The sequence below is a fragment of the Mus musculus genome, chromosome 19 (genome assembly GCF_000001635.26).
Source record: "Mus musculus strain C57BL/6J chromosome 19, GRCm38.p6 C57BL/6J".
In the NCBI taxonomy this organism is placed as follows: Eukaryota; Metazoa; Chordata; class Mammalia; order Rodentia; family Muridae; genus Mus; species Mus musculus.
The window spans coordinates 31,090,294-31,113,892 of NC_000085.6; the positions used below are offsets into that span (position 1 = coordinate 31,090,294).

Here is a 23,599-nt window from a genome sequence, read left to right on the forward strand (position 1 = left end):
GGTCTTGATAAGACACCTGTTTTGCTGTTAGCCTTTCTCCAGTTCTTCCCCAGAGGGACCTACAGCCTTTTTTGTTTGTTTTAAAGATTTATTTGTTATTATATGTGAGTACACTGTAGCTGACCTCAGACACACCAGAAGAGGGCATAAGATCTCATTATGGATGGTTGTGAGCCACCATGTGGTTGCTGGGATTTGAGGACCTTCAGAAAAGCAGTCAGTGCTCTTACCTGCTGAGCCATCTCACCTGCCCGACCTACAGCCTTTTACCAGGGTAACTGTACACTGGGGGAAAGGAAATAATCAGACTTTCCGGGGTCTATTGGATACTGCTTCTGAATTGACACTGATCCCAGGAGATCCCAAGAAACACTGTGGCCCTCCAGTTAAAGAAAGGGCTTATGGAGGTCAGGTGATTAATGGAGTTTTGACTGATAACCGACTCACAGTAGGTCCAGTAGGTCCCCAAACACATCCTGTGGTCATTTCCCCAGTTCCAGAATGTATAATTGGGATAGATATACTCAGAAATTGGCAGAATTCTCACATTGGTTCCCTGACCTGTGGAGTGAGGGCTATTATGGTTGGAAAGGCTAAATGGAAGCCTTTAGAGTTGCCTCTGCCAAAGAAAACAGTGAATCAAAAACAATATCGCATTCCTGGAGGAATTGCAGAAATTACTGCCACTATCAAGGACTTGAAAGAAGCAGAGGTGGTGGTTCCCACATTTCCCTTCAACTCTTGGCCAGTGCAGAAGACAGATGGATCATGGAGAATGACAGTTGACTATCAAAAACTAAATCAGGTAGTAACTCCAATTGCAGCTGCTGTACCAGATGTAGTTACTTGAGCAAATTAACACATCTCCTGGCACCTGGTATGCAGCTATTGATCTGGCAAATGCCTTCTTCTCAGTACCTGTCCATAAAGACCACCAGAAGCAATTTGCTTTCAGTTGGCAAAGGCCAGCAGTATACCTTTAAAGTTTTGCCTCAAGGATATATTAACTCTCCTGCCCTGTGTCATAACTTAGTTAGAAGGGATCTTGATAGTTTGTCTCTTCCACAAAATATCACATTGGTGCACTATATTGATGACATTATGCTGATTGGATCAAATGAGCAGGAAGTAGCAACTACTTTGGACACATGCATATCAGAGGATGGGAAATAAATCCAACCAAAATTCAAGGACCATCTACCTCAGTGAAATTCTTAGGAGTACAGTGGTGTCGGACATGCAGACATATTCCTTCTAAGGTGAAAGATAAGTTATTGCACCTAGCCCCTCCTACAACCAAGAAAGAAGCACAAGTTTAGTAGTCTACTTGGATTCTGAAGACAGCACATTCCTCACTTGGGTGTGTTACTCAAGCCTATTTACCAAGTGACTTGGAAAGCTGCTAGCTTTTTGTGGGGCCTGGAACAGGAGAAGACTCTTCAACAGGTCCAGGCTGCTGTGCACTTGGACCATATGATCCAGCAAACCCGATGGTACTTGAGGTGTCCATGGCAGATAGAGATGCTGTTTGGAGCCTCTGGCAGGCCCCTGTAGGTTAATCACAGAAGAGACCTTTGGGATTTTGGAGCAAAGTTCTACCATCATCTGCAGACAACTATTCCCCCTTTGAAAAACAGCTCTTGGCCTGCTATTGGGCCTTAGTGGAAACTGAACATTTGACAATAGGACACCAAGTTACTATGCAATCTGAACTAGCCATCATGAGCTGGGTGCTATCAGAACCTCCAAGTCATAAAGTAGGACATACAAAGCAGCAGTTATTATCAAATGGAAGTGGTATATACGTGATCAGGCCCAAGCAGGTCCTGAAGGCACAAGCAAGTTACATGAAGAAGTTACTCAAATGCCTATGGTTTCTACCCCATTTACAATGCCATCTTCTGGCAAGCATATGCCTATAGCCTCATGGGGTGTTCCCTATGATCGGCTGACTGAAGAGGAGAAGACTAGGACCTGGTTTACTGATGGCTCTGCACGCTATGCAGGCACCACCCAGAAGTGGACAGCTGTAGCATTACAACCCCTTTCTGGGACAACCCTGAAAGATACGGGTGGAGGAAAATCTTCACAGTGGGCAGAACTTCAGGCAGTACACATGATATTACAGTTTGTTTGGAAGATGAAGTGGCCAGATGTATGATTATTCACTGACTCATGGGTTGTAGCCAATGGATTGGCTGGATGGTCAGGGACTTGGAAAGATCACGATTGGAAAATTGGTGAGAAAGACATCTGGAGAATAAGTATGTGGATAGATCTCTCCAAATGGGCAAAGGATATGAAGATATTTGTGTCCCATGTAAATGCTCACCAAAAGGTGACTTCAGCCGAGGAGGAGTTCAGTAATCAAGTAGATAAGATGACCCGTTCTGTGGACAGTCAGCCTCTTTCCCCAGCCATCCCTGTCATTGCTCAATGGGCACATGAACAAAGTGGCCACGGTGGCTAAAATGGAGGTTATGCTTGGGCTCAGCAACATGGACTTCTCACCAAGGCTGACCTGGCTACAGCTGCTGCTGAATGCCAGATGTGGCAACAGCAGAAACCAACATTGAACCCCAGATATGGCACCATTCCTCGAGGTGACCAGCCAGCAACCTGGTGGCAGGTTGACTACATTGGACCACTACTACCTCTGTGGAAAGGACAGTGTTTTGTTCTTACAGGAGTAGATACTTATCCTAGTTATGGATTTGCCTTTTCTGCACGTAATGCTTCTGCTAAAACCACCATCCATGGACCGACAGATGCCTTATTCTGTCATATATGAATATTCACGGTATTCCACACAGTATTGCTTCTGGCCAAGGAACTCATTTCACAGCCAGAGATGTGGGACAGTGGGCCCACGATCATGGAACTCACTGGTCTTACCATGTTCCCCATCATCCTGAAACAGCTGGTCTGATAGAAAGATGTTAATGGCCTTTTGAAGACACAGTGACAGCACTGATTAGGTAGCAACAGCATGGAGGGCTGGGGCAGAGTTCTTGAGAAGGCAGTATATGCTTTGAATCAGTGTTTAATATATGGTACAGTTTCCCCCATAGCCAGGATCCATGAGTCCAGGAATCAAGGGGTGGAAAGGGGAATAGTTCCACTCACTATCACTCCTAGTGACCCTCTAGGAAAATGTTTGCTTCCTGTCCCCATAACTCTAGGTTCTGCTGGCCTAGAAGTTTTGGTTCCAGAGTGGGGAGGGCTCATACCAGGAGGCACAACAAACATTCCATTGAACTGGAAGCTCAGACTTCCCCCTGGTCATTTTGGGCTTCTAATGCCCTTAAACCAACAGGGTAAGAAAGGAATAACAGTGTTAGGAGGGGAGATAGATCCAGATTACCATGGGGAAGTTGGATTACCTCTCCACAATGGATGGAGGTAAGCAAGATTATGTCTGGAGTGCAAGAGATCCCTGAGAGTGTCTTAGTACTACCATGTCCTGTGATTAAAGTCAATGGGAAACTACAACAGCCTAATCCAAGCAGGATGACAAAGGACACAGACCCATCAGGAATGAAGGTATGGGTCAATCCTCCAGGAAAAGAGCCACGACCTGCTGAGGTGCTGGCTGAAGGTGAAGGAAATACAGAATGGGTAGTAGAGGAAGGTAGTTATAAATACCAAAGAAGGCCACTTAACCAGTTGCAGAAACGAGGATTATATAATATGAATGCTTCTGTCTTATTTTGCTAATGAATACATTTGCCTTTTCTTCCAATTTCTTTAACATCAATTGGTATTTAAGGTACACTAAAAGAATGTACCCAAGGGACATTGCCCCATTGTAAATTTACAAATGCATTATATCATGTTAGGCATATTCATGACCTTATTATTGTTTCATGTGCATATGAGATATTATTTGTGTCAAGTTGACAAGGGGTAGATTGTGGTATCTGTTCCTTGTTGTCTGGAGACCTACATGAGGACATTGGAAGAAGGAAGATTTACTCTCTCCTTCGCCTGCTTGCCTTCTGGGGCTGAGCAACTGCTAGATCCTTGGACTTCCATTCACAACTGTTGCTGACCATTGTTGGGAGTTGGACTGCAGACTGTAAGTCATCAACAAATTCCTTTACTATACAGAGACGACCCATAAGTTCTGTGACTCTAGAGAACCCTGACTAATACAGTCACACTATCAAAAAGTAAAAATCACACCAAATACTTTGTAAATAGTAAAGGAACCCAAGTAGTTACCAGCTGCATAGGAAAATATTTCTTTATAACTGACTCGACTTAAGCCCTAAAGGTAAGTACAATATTCAGCAGGTGGAATAAAATACACTAAGTCCTTTTATTATAAATACTTTTGTTATATAATATTTGTATGTATAATATTTATAAGCATTTGGAATGAACTTCAGATTATCAAAGAAGTGATTTTTCTTTCCCGCCCTAAATCTGCTAGGTTAATGATTTGTGGTCTGCCTCAGTAGAATGGATAATACTATAGACTTAGAGAAATTAAAAACAGTTTCTTCCTAGCCATTGTGTCTCTCTTACTTAATTAGCTGTTTTAAGCAGAATTCTCTCATTACATGAAAAATCTATAAAAGTATATGAACCATTTCACACACACACACACACACACACACACACGTCTTACCTCATCTTACTACCTGCAGTTAATGTGAAGCGACTTATCCCAATTTCTGAATCCACTTACAAGTTTCTTGTGGGCATTAATGAGAAGGTTTCGAATTAATCTTCCTCAGAAAAAAATTAATTTGCAATAACTCAGTTCTCAAACCCCTTCGTCTGAAGCATTAGCTGTAATAGAACTTGAAATATGAATCAATTTAAAAAATAGCACACCTTGAGTTAATGTGATGGGACTTTATTGGCTTTGCGTCATAATATATTAACATTCATAAAATAATACTTTATAGCCTAGGTATCACACATTCTCCCATGTTAGATCAATATAGTTGCAAATAGCATGACTACAAATATTGGCAAGGAGAAACAAAATAAATTGCCTATTAGAATTGACTTCTTTTCTTTAAGCCCATACCTAACATGATTTCATTTTAAGTCAGTGATGAGAGAAGAGGAGCTCCATCCCATCTTCTGGTTTTCAGCAACAGAAAAATGTGGAGGATGGTTACTAAGTTTATTACCAAAATGTTTTCTTTCAAAATCTTCAGGAAAGAACTACTGAATTAGTAACCTGTCTGCCAACCTAACCTATATACAGGTTCACTTGACTAGCTCAATTTTTCTCAAAACTTTATTTTGAATGTATATGTTTTTCCAGTCTTGTGACAGATTCAACCTCTTCTTTGAGTTATAAGGCTGCCAATCGATCCCTGTAATACTTGGGTCTTAAAACTGTGTTCTTTTGTGGAAATGCATGGCTATTAGGGGCCATTGGATTCATTAGTGTCTAGTTTGACCTGTATAAAATAAGAGAACTTGTTCGGCAAGTGGTTTATCAAGGTTATTCCTGTAAAAACAACCAACAAAATAGCCCAAAACAAACCAAAATGACAACAAAAACTAAAAATTGTTAATATTATAGATGTTCTATATTGGCCAAAGAAATCCCCACAACGACTGTCTGATTAATACATACTGTTCTCACAAAGTTTTTGAACCTTTAACCTTTAATCCCAAATACCTATATCCTGTTTAAAAAAATATTTTTTTACAGTTATCTCTGTGTGGGGGTGTGTGTGTGTTTCCTGCACATTATTGAAATCCTACACAAAACATACTCTAAAATGGCCTTTTTCTTTTCAATTTCTTTGAGTTTTTTTTCATGTCTTTGCTTTTTGTCACAATGTGTGTGTGTGTGTGTGTGTGTGTGTGTGTGTGTGTGAAAACATATGGAAATCAGAGGACAATCTATGGGAGTTGTTTGTCTTTTACCATGTGAAATGCAGGGATCAAACTCAGGCAGTCAGCCTTAGTGGCTAGTGCCTTGACCCACTGAGCCATGTCACTGGCCCACTTCCTTTCTTTTTGCATTGTCAAGTGTAGTTACCCTCTCCGAACACAACTTAAATATTTGATAGGATTGAGCTGTACTCTGCAATCCTTTACAGAGCAGATTGATCTATGTATACATGAAACTTGATGACTGCCATTCATAAGGTACTCATTATTCTTGTGTTACAGTTATAGCATCTGTGTTTGTCCGAAAATGTCTATTAATTTTATTTGTTAGTATAATATGCAGATATGAAGCTGGGCTATGGTGATACACATCTGTAATCTCAACATTGGGGGAGGTAGAAACAGACACATCTCTGAGTTCAAGGCCAGCCCAGTCTACAGAGCAAGTTCATAGAACCTGCCTCAAAAAACATAAATACACACACACACACACACACACACACACACACAGAGTGGTGTTATATAGTCATTGACCTACGTCTAGGTAAACAGAATGTGTTTGAAAACTATGATACAAAAAATAAATGACTTTCTGTTAAAACTGTTGAATTTTTAAAAAGATGTACACACACACACACACACACACACACACACACACATATATATATATATATATATATATATATATATATATATAGAGAGAGAGAGAGAGAGAGAGAGAGAGAGTACACTGTTGCTGTCTTCAGAACACACCAGAAGAGAGCATCAGATCTCATTACAGATGGTTATGAGCCACCATGTGATTGCTGGGAATTGAACTCAGGACCTCTGGAAGAGCAGCCAGTGCTCTTAACCTCTGAACCATCTCTCCAGCCCTGAATGTTTAAAAATAGGTATGTGTCTGTATATGACATCACTTGTGTTTTACTATAAGTTCACATCCTACTTGTGCTATTGCTGTAATATCGATAAGACATAGGCATGTTGACATAAGTATTGGCATAAAAGGTTATTTCTATGAAAACTATTGAACACTTAAGAAAGATTTTCTAAAAATGGGTTAAAAATAAATGTTAAATTCTTCTGGGAGCAAGATCCCTTTTTAAATACTTTAGCAGAGCCAGATAGCACATGCCTTTAATCCTAACACTCTGGAGGCAGGGGTGGGCAGATGGATCTGTGAGTTGGAGGCCAGCTTGGTCTGCACAGAGAGGTTTAGGACAGTCAGAGTTACATAGTAAGGCCCCACCTCAACAAAAGAAAACCAATAAACTGCCTTAAACATATTTGGATAAGTGGCTGAATCTATCTGTCCCTCATTTCAACTGAGAGGAAGTTTGAATTTTTAACAAGTCATGTCAAACCTTCCGTTTTCTCAGGAATTTTTTAGATAAGGAAGGGAAAAACCCCCTCAGGAAATGTTAGGCTTGGTACTGTTAATCTGCAGCCCTCCCTCTCCATAGGGATGACCCAGGAAAGACAGCAGCTTGTCACCTTTCAGGCCCTCCTCCCTCCTGCTCTCCCCGGGGTTAAAAGCTCAAGCAAATGGGGTGTGTTTTAATCTCTCCCTCATTAAAGTGGTCCTTGAATGAGCAGCATGGGTATCACCTGGGAGCATGTGGGAAACAATCTTGCCTTTCATCCCAGACCTGCTGAGTCAGAATTTACATTTTAATAAAGTCTCCAGGGACCTGTAGCCAAAAGTTTCCTTGGCAAAACACTGCTTAAAAGTGATTCTAAAATAAAAAAAAAAAAATCGAAACCAAAGTGTCGTAAAGACTACTATTATGGGAAATAGGAGGATGTTTTAATTTATCCAGTAACACAGAAAATCAAACTGGGTGGGAAAAGTTCCTACCCAGTCTTAGGACTATCTAGAGAGAACACCTCAGCTAGAAGCCATATTGACAAGTAATCGCATGAGCAGAAATCCTGTCTTCTTTATGATAAGAATGTGAACACTGGCTCTGATGAAAACCCAACATTAAGTGCCACAGCTAACCTTGTTTTGGGGAAGACTCTTGAGTGTATTTAGCCAATGTACATGACCCTTTCATTTTTTTCTCCTGAGCAGAGGGGAAGCTATATAAAAATTATGGAGATAATACACTCATATTTTATTATATAGTATCACCTGAAACACTGTACAAGAAAAATTGTTATAGCCATGTTGTGCTTCCATGGGATGGATGATTTCTTTCATAAAAATTATGTTATAATATCTTAATTTTCCTTCACTCCAGCAAGTCCTACTGCTAAGATAAACTACCCACAGAAATGCTGACTTTGTATTGCCAGATGACATTCCTCTTCTGAAAAGCCAGAGATATTTCCTAAGAATTTTTCACATATCCTCTAGGCAGTACGAGGATTTGTAAAACTGGAAGGTCATGTTGCTTACGATTCAGTGAGAATTAACCCACAGCAGAAGCCAATCACCAAGTCTTCTAAAGTAACTTAGGAGAGAGCCAATACGACTTGAACAGTCCAGGATCTCCCTAATTAATATCTGATATAGTCCCCAAACTCTATGCTGCAATTTGTGCCTTTCAAGGTAGTCTTTGAATCCTATATAACTAAGGGTATAAACTAACCAAACTAACATTCGAAAATCAGTCAAATTAGGGTTTTTTTCTCGAGGAAAGGTTTACATTGAGTTTAAGTGGTTGGGCTTAAAACCTTTCCAGCAAATAATTTAAATTCAAAGCAACATCTAGGTGTTTGTAGAGCTTTGAATCGGAATGGTCCCCATAGACTCGCATGTATCAATGCTTGCTCATAGTGCATGCATTTTAGGCCTGTTGGAGGAAGTATGTCACTGGGGAGGTGGGCTTTGAGGTCTTAGAAGCTCAAGTCTGGCCCGTGTGTCTCAGTTGCCTGCTGCTGTATGTGTGTATTTAACCCTCAGCTCCTTCTGCAGACCATGTCTGCCGCCTGCACCTTACCATGCAGGTGTCTCACCATGATGATACTGGACTAAACCTCTGAAACTATAAGCCAGCCCCAGTTAAATGTTTTCTTTTACAAGAGTTGCCACGGTCATGGTGTCTCTTCACAGCAATAGAAACCCTAACTAAGCCAGCACTGATGTCAAAGCCTGGGAGGCTGTGAAATGACAGGGGAACATGAGAATCACCGCTGCTCATGTGCAGACTCCGTATTCCACAACCAACCTTGGGCTTTAAAGGTTGCTTCCTGGGGCCTGCAGGTGAGCTAGGTAGATGACCTCCTGTCTGTTTAGCCAACAAAAGAAGGAGCCAGAAGATTAGATGAGAACATATTGCCAACCTTAGTAGGAAGCCAAGCAGAGCAAAAAGTCAGAAGCCAGATGAAATCAGTCAGCTCGGAGAGAGGTTTCAACCAGAACAGCTGACGTCAGTCTCAGAGGCTGAAAACATTTTAGGCCTAGATAAGATTGTACAGAGGCTAGAAGCTTCCGGGACTGGGCCTAGGTTAGCAGACAGAGGCAGTAGACCTCCAAGACAACAGTTACATCAGGTGTGTAAAATTTACTTTTATATTCATGTGCATGAGTTTTCACATCTCATCTGTATACACCAGGAATGGAATTGTTACATTATGTATTCTTTTTGTTGTTGTTGTTGTTGTTTGTTTGAGGGAGAGGGTGGTGAGATGGGTCTCTCTAGGAAACCCTGGTAGTCCTGGAACTCAATGAGTAGACTAGGCTGGCCTTGAACTCACAGAGATCTGCCCACCTCTGCCTGAGTGCTAGAATTAAATTTCTATTACTACCCATTGTGATTCACTTACTACACATAGAACAATCAGATGAAATAACCTTTTCTTAATTTTAGCATTTTTTATAGGTAAACAGAGAATGAGATGGTGAGGTCTATAATGTATGAGAGAAATTATTTCTTTCGTGATTTAAGAACTGACCTAAAGTAGGAATCAAGGTGCAGTACTAGAAGGAAGGGTTGCCAGTGATTTTTTTAAAAAATTTTTTTGAATACTTTAGAAAGGGCAGGGAATTGTTTTCAAGGCTTATAGCTATACAGACACTGGTTGATTTTGTAGCAAATTGGTAGTGCTTTTTCAGGGAGGACATACAATGTTCCATAGTGAGCTTGGTCTCCATCTGTATTCAAATTGTGCCTCTAGCACATGGGTACTTACATGACTCATTTCAATGCCTTATTTTGATTCTGCACACTAGGATGATCACCACCCACTGTGGTTGCGATAACTGTTGAGAACACACTTTAAACCATGCCCGTGTGTAATATGCTCTCGGTGTGGCGTATGTGATAGGGTTTGTTGTTATTCTGAACACACACACACACACACACACACACACCCCACAGTGTGGATTTAGAAGGTATGAAAACAACATGAATTTAAGAATTGCTTCTCTAAACCCAGCATGGTGGTACACGCCTTTAATCCCAGCACTCGGGAAGCAGAAGCAGGCGGATTTCTGAGTTCGAGGCCAGCCTGGTCTACAAAGTGAGTTCCAGGACAGCCAGGGCTATAGAGAGAAACCCTGTCTCAAAAAAACAAAAAAACAAAAAAAAAACCAAAAACAACAAAAAAAGAATTGCTTCTCTAGCTATTGAAAGATAACCATCTATAGACATGAAAAAATCAGCACAACTATTTCTACCTCAAAATAAACAAGGATGACAAAAATAAAACAAAACAACAACAATAATAATACTCTAGGGGCCCAGTCCTCAAAAGAGTGAAAAAGAGCACTCCTAGAGGGGAGTTGGTTTTTTCTTTTGTTTTTTTAATGAAGAAGGCACAGGAGTATTTTAACCAAAGCGATCTGCATAGGAACAAAGCCAGCAGCTCACTGTATCCCTTGACTTACCCGGTAAAGCTGTATTTTGTACAAGAAGAAAAGTAACAGAGTTAACAAGGGGGAAAGCAATCTGGTAGAGAAAACCCTTTTGGCAGCCGACTCTGACCTAAGCTCCTGAAATCTTGATTTGGACAAACTAATAGAAATAGAATCAGGATTTGATCTAGTGTGAGCGTCCATGGCTTATTTATTTCTCTGCCTTACGGCTTCACCGCACAATAGAGGGGAGATTTCCAAAACTATGTTTCTTTTGTCCAAGGCACACTTTAATAAGCCTATAACAAGGTTGGAGGAAGTGTTTGAGTTTATTATAATATTGTTTCTAGAGTGCATGTGTCTTAAATGCTTTTGTTCTACGTGCAGTGTGAAATTTACTCACCCCTGCCTGCTTTCCCTGTAGAATGACATATATGTCTTTAGAATAAAAAGATCCAAGCCTTATGGGGTCAGTTAACCTTCATTTAGTGGTTTGTAGTTCACGCATAGCTAGCTGTGTTTCTGAAGCGGACTTAAGGAAACAGTCCTACAAATTTACATGCAGAGGAAAAAGGTGTTTATAAAATATTCACAGGCTCAAGTGAAGACTTTAAAAGTAACATAAATCGTGTATCTATGCCCTTTTTATAAATGAAAACTCAAAGCTACAATGACTCTGAGTTACATTAAAACCCATATACTATCTATTTAGTGGAATTTCAGCTTTATTTAGGATCTCTTAATAAAAAAGAGTACTTTAACAATAACAGCATTAATTTAATATATAAATGTCATCCTTATAAGAAGACATGTAAAAGCAGTTGGTATTTTGAAGAGCATTCACTTTCAGCTATTGCATTTCTCTGTAAATTTTTACTTATAAAATTTGTATTTATAAAGATAGCAAAGAAGATATATTTTCAGTTTTATACATGTCACTATACAGCTAATTTAAATATAATATTACATATCTATGCTTATGCCTTGGCAGCACTAACTACATGTAGTTAGTGATAGTTCAACCTGTTAGTAGTAAAGGTTAAGACCTAAATTGTTGCCTGGCATGGTGGTAAACACCTTTAATCCCAGTACTCAGGAGGCAGAGGAAGGTGGTTCAGAGTGAGTTCAAGGACAGCCAGGACTGCAGAAATCCTGTCTTGAAAAAGAACAAAAATGGGCTGGAGAGATGCTCAGTGGTTATGAGTACTGACTGCTCTTCTGGAGGTCCTGAGTTCAAATCCCAGCAACCACATGTCTGTAATGAGATCTAATGCTCTCTTCTGGTGTGTCAGAAGACAGTTACAGTGTACTTAAATATAATAAATAAATAAATCTTTAAAGAAAAGATAAAGAACAGAAACCCAAACAAACCGTTAAAAATAAACTAATTGATAAAAACAATCAAATTTAACAAATTAATGCCACTCACTACCATATATAATATCTACCATAGTGTATAGCATAGACATTGAAGATGGAAGTTATTTTATGCCTAGAAATCATTTTAGTTAGTTATTTAAAATCATAAATGGGGGCTATTGTTGTGGATAGCCCTGGGGCTAATTATATTTGATGTTAAGTCCATTCTCCTGTGAGTGGTTTTGAACTAGGAATGAGTCAGCACTCAGGTGATTTCCTGTAACCCTGCTTCCCAGCTTAATTTGTAAAATAAAGGAGAGCTGACGATTGGGCAGATAAAAGGGAAGGTGGAGCAGAAGGAGGGAGGGAAGAAGGAGAAAATGGAAGAGGGAGAGGATGCAGAGGAGGAGGAAGACAAGATGAAGAAAAGCAGAGCAGAAGCACATGGCCTCGAGAAACCAAAAGTTCTAAGGGGTCTCATAAGCTGTGGAAGATGGTAGTGTAGCGGTAGATCTGCCCAATCTAGGCACACAGCATATAATCATATTAACTGTGTTGTGTATTCATTGCTGGGGCATATTTGGGATGGGAGATTTACTGCAACAGGCTATAGAGATGGCTCAGTGGTTAAGAGCACATATTGCTCTTGCAGAGGACTTGTTCAGTTCCCAGCAATAAATAACATCAGGTGGCTCACAACTGCCACAGAACTGTATGTAACTCCAGCACTGTAGGATTTGGCACCCTCTCTGACAGCCTCTCTGAAGATGACTGCACTCATGAGCACATACCCACACACAGTCACGAATGTATACACATGATAAAAGTTGATAAAGATAAATCATTTTTACAAGTCTTAGATTGTCCAGTGTCTTAGTCAGGGTTTCTATTCCTGCACAAGCATCATGACCAAGAAGCAGTTGGGGAGGAAAGGGTTTATTCAGCTTACACTTTCCACATTGCTGTTGATCACCAAAGGATGTCAGGACTGGAACTCTAGCAGGTCAGGAAGCAGGAGCTGATGCAGAGGCCACTGGGGGTATGGGGGGTGGATGTTCTTTACTGGCTTGCTTCCCCTGGCTTGCTCAGCCTGCTCTCTTATAGAACCAAGACTACCAGTCCAGAGATGGCACCACCCACAAGGGGACCTCCCCCCTTGACCACTAATTGAGAAAATGCCTTACAGCTAGATCTCATGGAGGCATTTCCCCAACTGAAGCTCCTTTCTCTGTGATAACTCCAGCTGTGTCAAGTTGACACAAAACTAGCCAGTACATCCAGCCAACTAGACAATCCCATTACTAATTGCAATAGCAACAATATTAAAACTGGTGGTTAGTTCCTATGCCTCACATACTTGATAAATAACACATCATCTCCAATAGATTCTTAAATGGTGTGCAACACATAGAAAGCAGAAACTAAAGGTATAACTAGCTTATTTTATTCATTTTTCATCTAGCAGTAACCCAATGATCATCACATGACATACTCAGTCACCTGAGTACTTAGAAAACTCCCAGTGGCTGGGCATGGTGGCGCACGCCTTTAGTCCCAGCACTCGGGAGGCAGAGGCAGGCAGATTTCTGAGTTTGAGGCCAGCCTGGTCTACAAAGTGAGTTCCAGGACAGCCAGGGCTATCCAGAGAAACCCTGTCTCAAAAAACCAAAAAAGAAAAAAAAGAAAACTCCCAGTGAATACTGCCTCCCACTGACTCTATGTTTATCCAACACTTGCTTTGTCCTGTATGCTCTGAGCACAAATATGACAGAGGAGCAGGAAAGGAACTATTTGTGGGGAGAAAGAACACTAAAAGTGGGAGAGACATAGAAAGGTGTTCACGGTGGAGCTGTGACTATAAGCAAGTTACAGTCATATACATATATAATAATGCTATAATTTGTACAGGCAGCACACAAGAAGCTAATTTAAAGCCACTAATTTTTGTGCCAGTGGTGGTGGTAGATGTCAGCACTCAGGAGGCAGAGACAGGCAGATCTGAGTTCAAACCCAGCCTTGTGTACAGAGTGAGTTCCAGGACAACCAGGGCTACAGAGAGAAACCCTGCCTCAACACACCCCCCTCCCCAAAAATGCCAGTAATTTTTTTTAAAAAGTCATAGAGGAATAAAGAGAAAGATACTCAGTAGGAATTGTACTTGCAAATCCCCCTCTTTTGTGTAGAGTATTATCTTGGAAATGCGTGTGAAATGTTAGCATTAACAAGCTCAGAGTCTTTGCTGGGCCACAGCAGCAAGATTAGCGACTGCTGTGGAAAGTGAGGAAGGAAGGCCATCTGGATAGGAAAGCTCTGCCCTTACCCTTGTATTTCTAAGCAAGGACAAAATACTCCTGCCTTGTGCTTGGTAAATACTTCCTAATATTTACAGATGCTTTCTACAAATAAATGCAAAAGGAAAACACAACCAAAGAATTAAGAAACGATTTCAATAATTGATCAATATAGTCCCAAAAGACCACATGTGTGGCTGAACTTGGTTGGTTGTCAACGTGATACACCTGGAAGTAGAAACTTCCATCGAAGAATTGCCTGCATCAGATAGTCTTGTGGCTATTTCTGTGCGGCATTTTTTGACGGCTGATGTAGGATGGCCCAGCCCAACGTGAGTGTGACTAGCTCTAGGCAGGTGGACCTGATCTGATAAGGAATGCGGTTGAACAAGCCTGGGAGGAAGCTTGTGCATCCTTTCCTGTGTGGAACTTTCTGCTTCAAGCTTCTGCTGTGAGTTCCTTTCTCTTGTTTTGGTTTTTTTGGTTTCTTGAGACAGGGTTTCTCTGTATAGTCCTGGCTGTCCTGGAACTCACTTTGTAGATCAGCTGGCCTCGAACTCAGAAATCTGCCTGCCTCTGCCTCCCAAGTGCTGGGATTAAAGGCGTGCCCCACCACACCCGGCTTGTGAGTTCCTTTCTTGCTTCCACCAGTGATGGACTGTATCCTGTCAGATGAAATAAACATTCCTCCCTAAGCTGCTTTTGGTCATGGTGTTTATCACAGCAGCAGAAACCAAGCTAGGGCATTATAGCTCGAAACGATGCCCCCTGTTCATTCTAAGACCTATGGCTAGACCTGGAACCTTACCAGACACTTGTGTTCGCCTTCTCTGGGGCACCAGAGTCAAGTGCCTAAAGTTTGAATCAGCGGCCTTGAAATAGGACATTTATCTATGGCAGACCCTTCTTTTCTGGGAAATGCCCAAAATGAAGCAATGAAATCTATGGCCCTTCCTTCCTTCCTTCCTTCCTTCCTTCCTTCCTTCCTTCCTTCCTCCCTCCCTCCCTCCCTCCCTCCCTCCTCTCTCTCTCTCTCTTTCTTTCTTCCTACCTGTCTTTCTTCCTTCCTTTCCCCTTCCTTTTTCTTCGTGTGTGTGTGTGTGTGTGTGTGTGTGTGTGTGTGTGTGTGTGTGTATTTCTGGGATTAAAGGCGTGCCCTGCCATGACCAGCTAGATATCCTTTAAGACCTTTTGGCTTTATCACCTGGAACCAAAATAAGCCACATGCAACTAGCTCTAATGGTCCGCCTATCAGAATTCACTGTGGGTTCCTAAAGAACAAGAATTCCTGAACCTCATTCCCAGAGATGCAGATTAAACATAGGATGGCTAAGTCTGTTTATTGGTTGGAAACACTAATCACAGCCACGCTCACATTAGGATGTCCCAATTGGATTCTGTTTGCTCGGATAGAAGGTAAGAATGACACAGTCTGCTTGTTTGGACTGGAAGCCGCCCAGATACTCCTCCACAGTGGCTTCTTTTGGGTTTGCAGGGAGCCCCAAAGACCTGCTTATGAGGCTACTTGCACACACGTGCTGCCCTTTAAATTTGCTAATGACTATTTACCAGGGAAGGTTTGAGAAATCCCCAAATCAATGCACACCTCATTTTCTAAAGGCTGACAAACTGTTATGGTAAATACGCTCACTGTGAGAACAAAAGGCCACTAAGTGATCTTGATCTTTAAAGCTCCTTTCCTCCCACCCACTCCTCCTTTCTCCACCTCCTCTTCCTCCTCCTTCCCTCTTCCCAACTCCCCCTCCTCCTCTTCTTCCTCCTCTCCTTTTTCCTTTTCCCCTCCTACCTTCCCCTCCCCTGTTTCTTCACTGCAAAGAGCATAACACCCCTCTGAATTCCATCCTGAGGTCCTGTTTTCCGAGGCGGACCCACAAAGTGAGGGTCTGAACACACATGGGGAATGCAAGTCAATTCTCCTCCAGTAACTGCAATAACTGGCATTACCTTTGGATATATTCACACACAAAAAAGTGTGTGTGTGTGTGAGAGAGAGGGAGAGAGAGAGAGAGAGAGAGAGAGAGAGAGAGAGAGAGAGAGAGAGAGAGAGAGAGATTGCAGTCTGAACCAAATAAATCCTAAAAAGGTTACTATATCTGTATACAAAACAAAGACACAAACCCCAAACCTTATACATCATTTTCCACATGTATCGTTACCTTAATTTTAATGAAGATAGATGAATTTAAGACATATGGCCAACAATACTGGAATGAAGGGTCCCATAAAGTTTTTATGTACAAAAGCGCCCATAACAACACAGCACCCGAGATGTTCATGGACAGTGGGGTGGATATGCTGTGGTATATCCTTGTAAGCAGTATTGGACACTAAAACAAACGAAGAAAGCTAACTGCTTGCCCTGCCCCCAACCCTGAACTTTCCAACCCAGGCGCTGGGCTGCCCTTCCCCTGGGGCTATTTCTTATATAATCCAGACATTTGGTCTCCCCCATCCCCCCACCCCGACTTCTCCTTCTCTTCTCTCTCTGTGCTAGCTCTTTCTTTCCTACCCACCCCTACCTCTTTCCCTTCTCGTGGCACTCCCCTGGCCTCGACTTGCCCGAGAGCTGCTTCTCCAAAAACCTGCATTTAATCTAATCTAATCTGGTTTGAACTGGTTCATTTCACCAGCAAAGAAATAATGTATCAGATGGTGCAGAACATTTAGGGTTGAGGACAGGGTATGCCAGGTGGGGCCTGAGGGATGCTGGGAGAGCCTGGAGGCCAGGTCTGCTTTGGTATGTAAGATATGCACAGCAGTTCCTTATCTGAAACCAAACACCAACTGTGTGTGGTTCTGGCAAAGACAGAATGAAGTAAAGAAGCCAGGCACACAGACCTCACCGTGTAGGATTCCATTCCAAAAGAAGAAGAAAGTGCTCTAAGATGGAAGAAGTTGGGGCTTTGGGTATTTCTAAGAAAAAAAAAAAAAAAAAAACACTGGCATTATCCAGAGACCAGGAAGGGGTCTCAACACGGGCCGAGTTTATGCATATGCCATTACTAGTGACATTTAATTGAGATGAGTGCTTGTGGCTGGAATACTTTCCAGGATGTTATTCGTTAGTAGAAAGGTTAAATAATTGCTTTGAAGCTCACTTATTTAAGGATGATCATTTAATCACATTAGGCCTGAATCAGTGCCAGGGTATAAGAGGAGAAAACAGACAACTTCAATTAATGAGACACCTGCTGTCATTTTATACTCTGTGTTGTCACCTAGATCTTAGCTAATGATTTCTGGTGACTGTAAAGCACAACAGGGCTTCATTGGGGGGGGGGAAGAGTATGTGTCATAGGATTCAAATATCAGCGTGGAAAGTGTCCATCAGCAGCAGCCAGTGATGCCAGGGTGCCAGGGAGGGAATGAGAGCAGAACGCACCTCAGGATGGGTCCGTTGACTGGCTCTCACATTTTGGCTCTGCAAACCTATTTTTTTGACCATTCAAGTAAACAATGAAGTGGGGGTTATATGTATGTACAAACTTTTTTTTTCTTTCAGATCACTAGTAATTTTTTCAACTAGAGAAGATATAATAACTAAAGGCTTTGAAATGCTCATAATTTCAGGAAAAGGGTTACTTTTGGTTTTATCTTTTTGTTGTTGTTTTCTCTTATTTTGTTTTAATGTTGTTGGTCTATCAGTGTTTTCCAGCAGAACTTTCTGTGAGTGGAAATCCTCCTATGTGGTGATAATGACTGCCATGAGCCTGCACCATTGACATGTAGCTAAGTTAAAGCCACTTAACTCAAATGTAAAGCCACTTAACTCAAATGTAAATTTAAATAGGAAAGTGAGCTTAGTTGCTATTTTATTGGGAAGTGCAAGCCTTTGGTGGCTTTTTGTTTATTTGTTTTTGGGTTTTGGTTGGTTGTTTTTTGAGAGTCTCATGGAGTCCAGGTTGGTTTCAAATTCTCTATGTAAGTGAAGCTGGCCTTGAACCCCTGCTCTTTCTACCTCTACCTTTCCAGGTCCAGGTTACAGGCTTGTACCACTACATCTGGCTGCACGGTAGACACACGTCTTGGTGACCCTCTGGTCCCACCTTCTCTCACATGATCCCTGACAGGATGACCGATTGCAGAAATGACTGGAAGTGACAAGCACAGAGTGCAGAGCTTTCAGAGCAAGGATCACAAATGTTCATTGGCTTGTAGTTTCTAGAAGGAAATGGCTTTTTCTGGGAAACCTCATAAAGAATTCCATATTCTTACAGTCATCAGAAAGAGGTTCTTAGGAAAAAAACCCACTTCAAATTTATCCAAATTTATCCCAAATCAGTGAACTTTAAATCCTTGTACAGAAAACAGAAATCAAGGGCACTTGCCAGTGATAGGGCACTTGCCAGAAAATATTTGACTTAGGTTACAAGTAAATAACTACTAGCCTTTGATCTTAACTTAGTAAATACGTCCAAGTAGCGTATGCTGTTGCTCATCTCTGGTCTAGATGCTGCAGAATCCAGGACTTGGAACGGCTAAAGCACCGTCTCAGGCAAACTAAGACAGAATGTTATTTTAGACTTAATGGTGTTTAGGTTTTTTCCCTTTGCTAGATTATGTCTTGGCTTGAGAAAATCTGCTTTTTTTTTTTTTTTTAAATAACATTTTACTTGTTGCTTACAGAGTCGGTCTTTTTCAACAGGAAAAGGATATGACACAGTAACTCCTATCCACTCACTCCTGCTGTCAGTAAAAATGCCCTACTGTACCGACTTATACACATATTTCAGTCATTTCCCAGATATTTTAGAGTACCATGGCCTTGCTAGAACAGAGACCCTTTAAGGTTCTTTTATTATTTCCGGGCAGTGTAATGATTCACGCACTGTCTCGTACGTAGCAAGATTGAAAGAGTTGCTGGTAATTTTCTTCTCACTATAAACCATTCTGCCCTCTTCTCCAGAAGCAGAAATGTTTCCATTTTCAGCAGTGTGTGCTTCAGACAGATAGATAAACACACACACACACACACACACACACTGGACTAAACTGAAGACTATACATATTAACTTAAAATCTGACCATTTTAATCTCTGCACTTCCCTCTTTAATCCTCTTTCTTCTACATTAACATTTATGAAATTAGGGTATATCTTAGAATCTACATGAGAAAGAACCTTGCTAGACTCTAGGTAGAAAAGTTTCAATAACATTATTATTGGCCAATTGGCCAACTAGAGAAATTATGTTTCAGCGATGTTAGACTATACCTGCTCTTCCAAACTCTCACCTCAGTTTAATTACTGCCATTGTAAGTTAAAATTCAACTTACATATTTGAATTCTTAATCTTTTAAAATGTCCTTAGGAGGATTACATAGCCTAGCAGTTTTGAAATGTAAAGTTATTTCTTATTCAAAAGTCTGCTTATCCTTCAACAGATAATGTAATTAAAGAGAGAAACTGCCAGATTTTTCTTAAATCAAAAAAAGAAAAAAAAAACAGTGTTAAATTGACTCTAAACTCAATACCACTGGCATTCTTAGAAAAGAAACAAAGAGGGGCTAGAGAGATGGCTTAGTGGTTAAGAGCACTGACTGCTCTTCTAGAGGTCCTGAGTTCAATTCCCAGCAACCACATGGTGTCTCACATCCATCTGCAATGGGATCCGATGCCCTCTTCTGGTGTGTCTGAAGACATCGACAGTGTACTCACATACATAAAATAAATAAAAATCTTTAAAGAAAGAAAAGAAAAGAAGCAAAGAGACAAAAACACAAGGAGCCCAGGATAGAAGTGATAAGTCCACACACCAGAGGCTGCTGAGGATTCCTGACAGCACCCTGAAGCTGGGAGAGAAGCCTAGAACATGCGCTCCTCTAGGAACATCCCAGGGCACACGGCCCCCACAGCCTTTTCAGCCTCCAGAGCATCTAGAGAATACCTTTCTCTATCTGAAGCCTTTTCTATTTGTCACAACAGTCTTAGGGAACATGTAATTGATGTCGTGGGAACTTCAGTTTGATTGCATCTCACAATAACCATGGAAGCTCTAGGACACTGTCATCCTTCAGCTGTAAGAAAACAGCTCTTGATTTATCACTGTTTACACAGCAGTGTTAAGAATTAGAATAAAACACATTATAGTTCATACAGCAAGTTCAGCTTCTATAGTTCCCAGGAAGCAGGAGTGGGTGGGTTGGTAAGCAGAAGGAGGGGACAGGGGATAGGGGGTTTTCAGAAGGGAAACCGGTAAAGGGGATGACATTTGAAATGTAAATAAAGAAAATATCTAATAAAAAACCAAATATGGATCAGAATAAATAAAAAATAAATAAAAATATTTAAATAAGAAAAAAAAACTTCTAAAAATAGACAATAGGTAGGATGCAAATAATCCATAAAATACTTCTGACCTATAACATACAATGGAAACGAAATAAATTAAAATGTCTGGAATCAAACTGTCTAGAACAATAAAAAGAACACACCCTAATAAATATAAAACAAAGTCCAGGATTATATCATGATTAGCTAAGAGATTGGAAGAGTTGATCAGATAGTATTGTTGAGCATCATTTAGGATTACCACACTTGTGCCAATTCAGTGGATGTTTTGTTGATTTTTATAAGTGTACGTTGCATTTTTTTTTTTAATGTTTGGTATTAAAAGACCAGGAATGGAGTTTTAAAGAGGCAAAGTGTTAAAGAAGAATAATGAAATATAAACCAATATAAAGGGAGCATGAATAGAAGGATTGTAGTGTCAATGTAAGGCTGAGCATAATATTGGCACTATGATGTCAGACTCCCAGTTCCATAACTGGGAGAAAGATACTTCTACTGTTCAAACCATCTAGTCCAGTGGTTCTCAACCTCTGTGTTGAGACCCCTTTGGGGTCACCTAAGACCACTGGAAAACACAGATATTTTACATTATGATTCAAAACAATAGCAACAAGTTATGAAGTAGCAACAAAATAATTTTATGTGAAGCCAGCAAGGCTGGAGCGAGCAGGGCCGGGAAAAACAAAATTTTATGGTTGGGGGTCACCACAGCATGAAGAACTGTGTTAATGGGTCACAGCCTTAGGAAGGTTGAGGACAACAGACCTAGTTGTGGTATTTTGTTACAGCAGCACAACAGACCAATTCATTATGGCATGATAGTTAGCTACTTGATATAAAGACAAAGAGCATGTAGAACACAATCCTGATTTTATATGAAAAATTGAGCCTCAAATTATTGTAGATCACATTAAGCAAGTACTTTTTTTTTTTCAATTACATCATGGAAATAATATATCCTGCAATGCAATATTATTTTTAGGACACATAAGAAGCTGTAAGCACATCTTTTTAAGGAAGCCACTAATTATTTGGGGGGGTGGAGTAATATCTAAAGTACAGCTAGTGGGACTTACAGCTGAACTAAGGTGTTCTCTGGATTGAGACGCTCAACTATGGGATAGGAGCCTTTGAGGAGACAGACTTTGGGGTTCTCTTTAGAAACACTCCAATGCTCATAATTGCTTCTAACACTCACAAAAACAAACAAACAAACAAACAAACAACCCAAAATCTTAGTCTTGAGTAAAATTATAATGATCCCTACCAATAATGACCCTAATGGTTTATGATCTTACTGTAAACTAGGCATCAGCTGAGTTCTTTGCATACATAATCATGTTTAACCTTCAACACATCACCATGGGGTAGTTAATATATGCTTGCGGTTAGAAAACACGGAGGACCAAAAGATTAATGAATTTGATCTTGGACACTCTATTTTCTCTACCTAGCTCCTCTAGTTAGCTATTTCTTTGCCTCTCAGCTGCTTATTAACAAAAATTTTTTAAGCTGCTAAAATATAAAGAAAGGAAGAAGAAAGAAAGAAAGGAAGAAAGAAACAAAAATAGACAGATAAATTAATTAATTAAATTTAAAATCTTTTCTGTATTTGGCCAACCAGGAGGTGCTGTCATGGGAGTTAACACAACAAGGAAAAAAGTTTCCAGCACCAGGAGTCTGATTGCTATGACATCATCTACCTGTGGCTACTATTCAAGATGTCCAGGTTTCTGGCCAGACTCCATCTTCAATCAGGTTGTGCTGAGAGGGTTATTTATAAATTGCACTAGCTGGCCACCTCTGTCCCCTTCCCAGATGATCTGAAAAATGGAGTTTCCTGGCTGTGGTTGTGGGGGTGGTTACAGGTGATGTGGGTACTACAAGCATCCAAGCTAAAGGTGTGTCCACTGTGGGGGAGCAGCCAGGCTCACAGTCTCCTCCATGAGGCTGAGGGTACCATCCTCATCTGTTGCCAGCTGGCCCTGGACTCCTCTAAGGGCCTTGGCACCATACTCATGTCTGTTTCTTGGAAGGGCCTAGAAATGTGTTGCTCTTTTTTGCCCTGGCTTCAGGGCAATCCCACACAGCCACATGAAATCCTATGTTAGATCGAAGGACGAGAACTTTGAGCATGCCAGAGGCTGAAGGGCCAGCAGCGGCTACAAAAACTAACCTTGGATCTTACTGTTATTAAACAAGGTTTGAATGTAAAACCAAGCCAAACTAAAAGCAATTACAAAGCTAATACACATAGTTTCAGGATGCCTTTTCTCACTTTTCCTTATTGCATAACATTTTTAGTACCAGTCTTAAGAATTCTAAGTTCTTGGAACCTTGGGGGCTTCCAGAGACTAAACCACCAACCAAAGAGCAAGCATAGGTTGGACCTAGGCCCCCTCTGCACATATATAGCAGATGAGTAGCTTGGTCTTAATGCAGGTCCCCCAACAGCAGGAGTTGTGCAGGGAGGTCACTGTCCCTGAATCTGTTGCCTACCCGTGGATCTCATTCCCTTAACAGGGCCACCTTATGTGGCCTCAGTAGAAGAAGATGGGCCTAGTTCTGGAGCGACTAGAATTGCAGCGGGTTGGAGGGGGTTGGGGGTAGAGCTTCAGGGAGGTGTGTGTGGTGTGATACCTAGAGAGGGAAGCTCCCTTTTCTCAAAGGAGAAGGGAAGTGGAGAGTGAGAGATCTGTGTGAAAGGGTACTGAGAAGTGGGGCTGACATTGGAATGCAAAGTGAATAAATAAATAAATCAACAAATAAATTAATTTAATTAAAAAAATTCTAAGTAAAGGATTTAAGTATACTAATCTGTTGTGGATGGGCCTGGTGCTGTTTGTATGTTGATGCTAATTCCACTCTCCTGGAAATGGTTGAGGACAAGGAGTGAGTCATGCTCAGGTGACTTCTTGTGAACCAATCCCCTAATGAATAAAGGGGTCAATCACTGGGCAAGTAGGCAGGAC

The 23,599-nt window shown here is 41.0% G+C and overlaps 1 protein-coding gene and 1 pseudogene across 3 annotated transcripts in view; one reads left to right on the top strand and one right to left on the bottom strand.

The window, feature by feature from the left end:
• Nucleotides 1–23,599, bottom strand: part of Prkg1 (protein kinase, cGMP-dependent, type I) — a 1,200,782-nt gene that overhangs the window by 525,807 nt on the left and 651,376 nt on the right. The gene's annotated exons all lie outside the window — the stretch shown is intronic.
• Gm50266 lies at nucleotides 9,290–22,890 on the top strand (annotated as a pseudogene).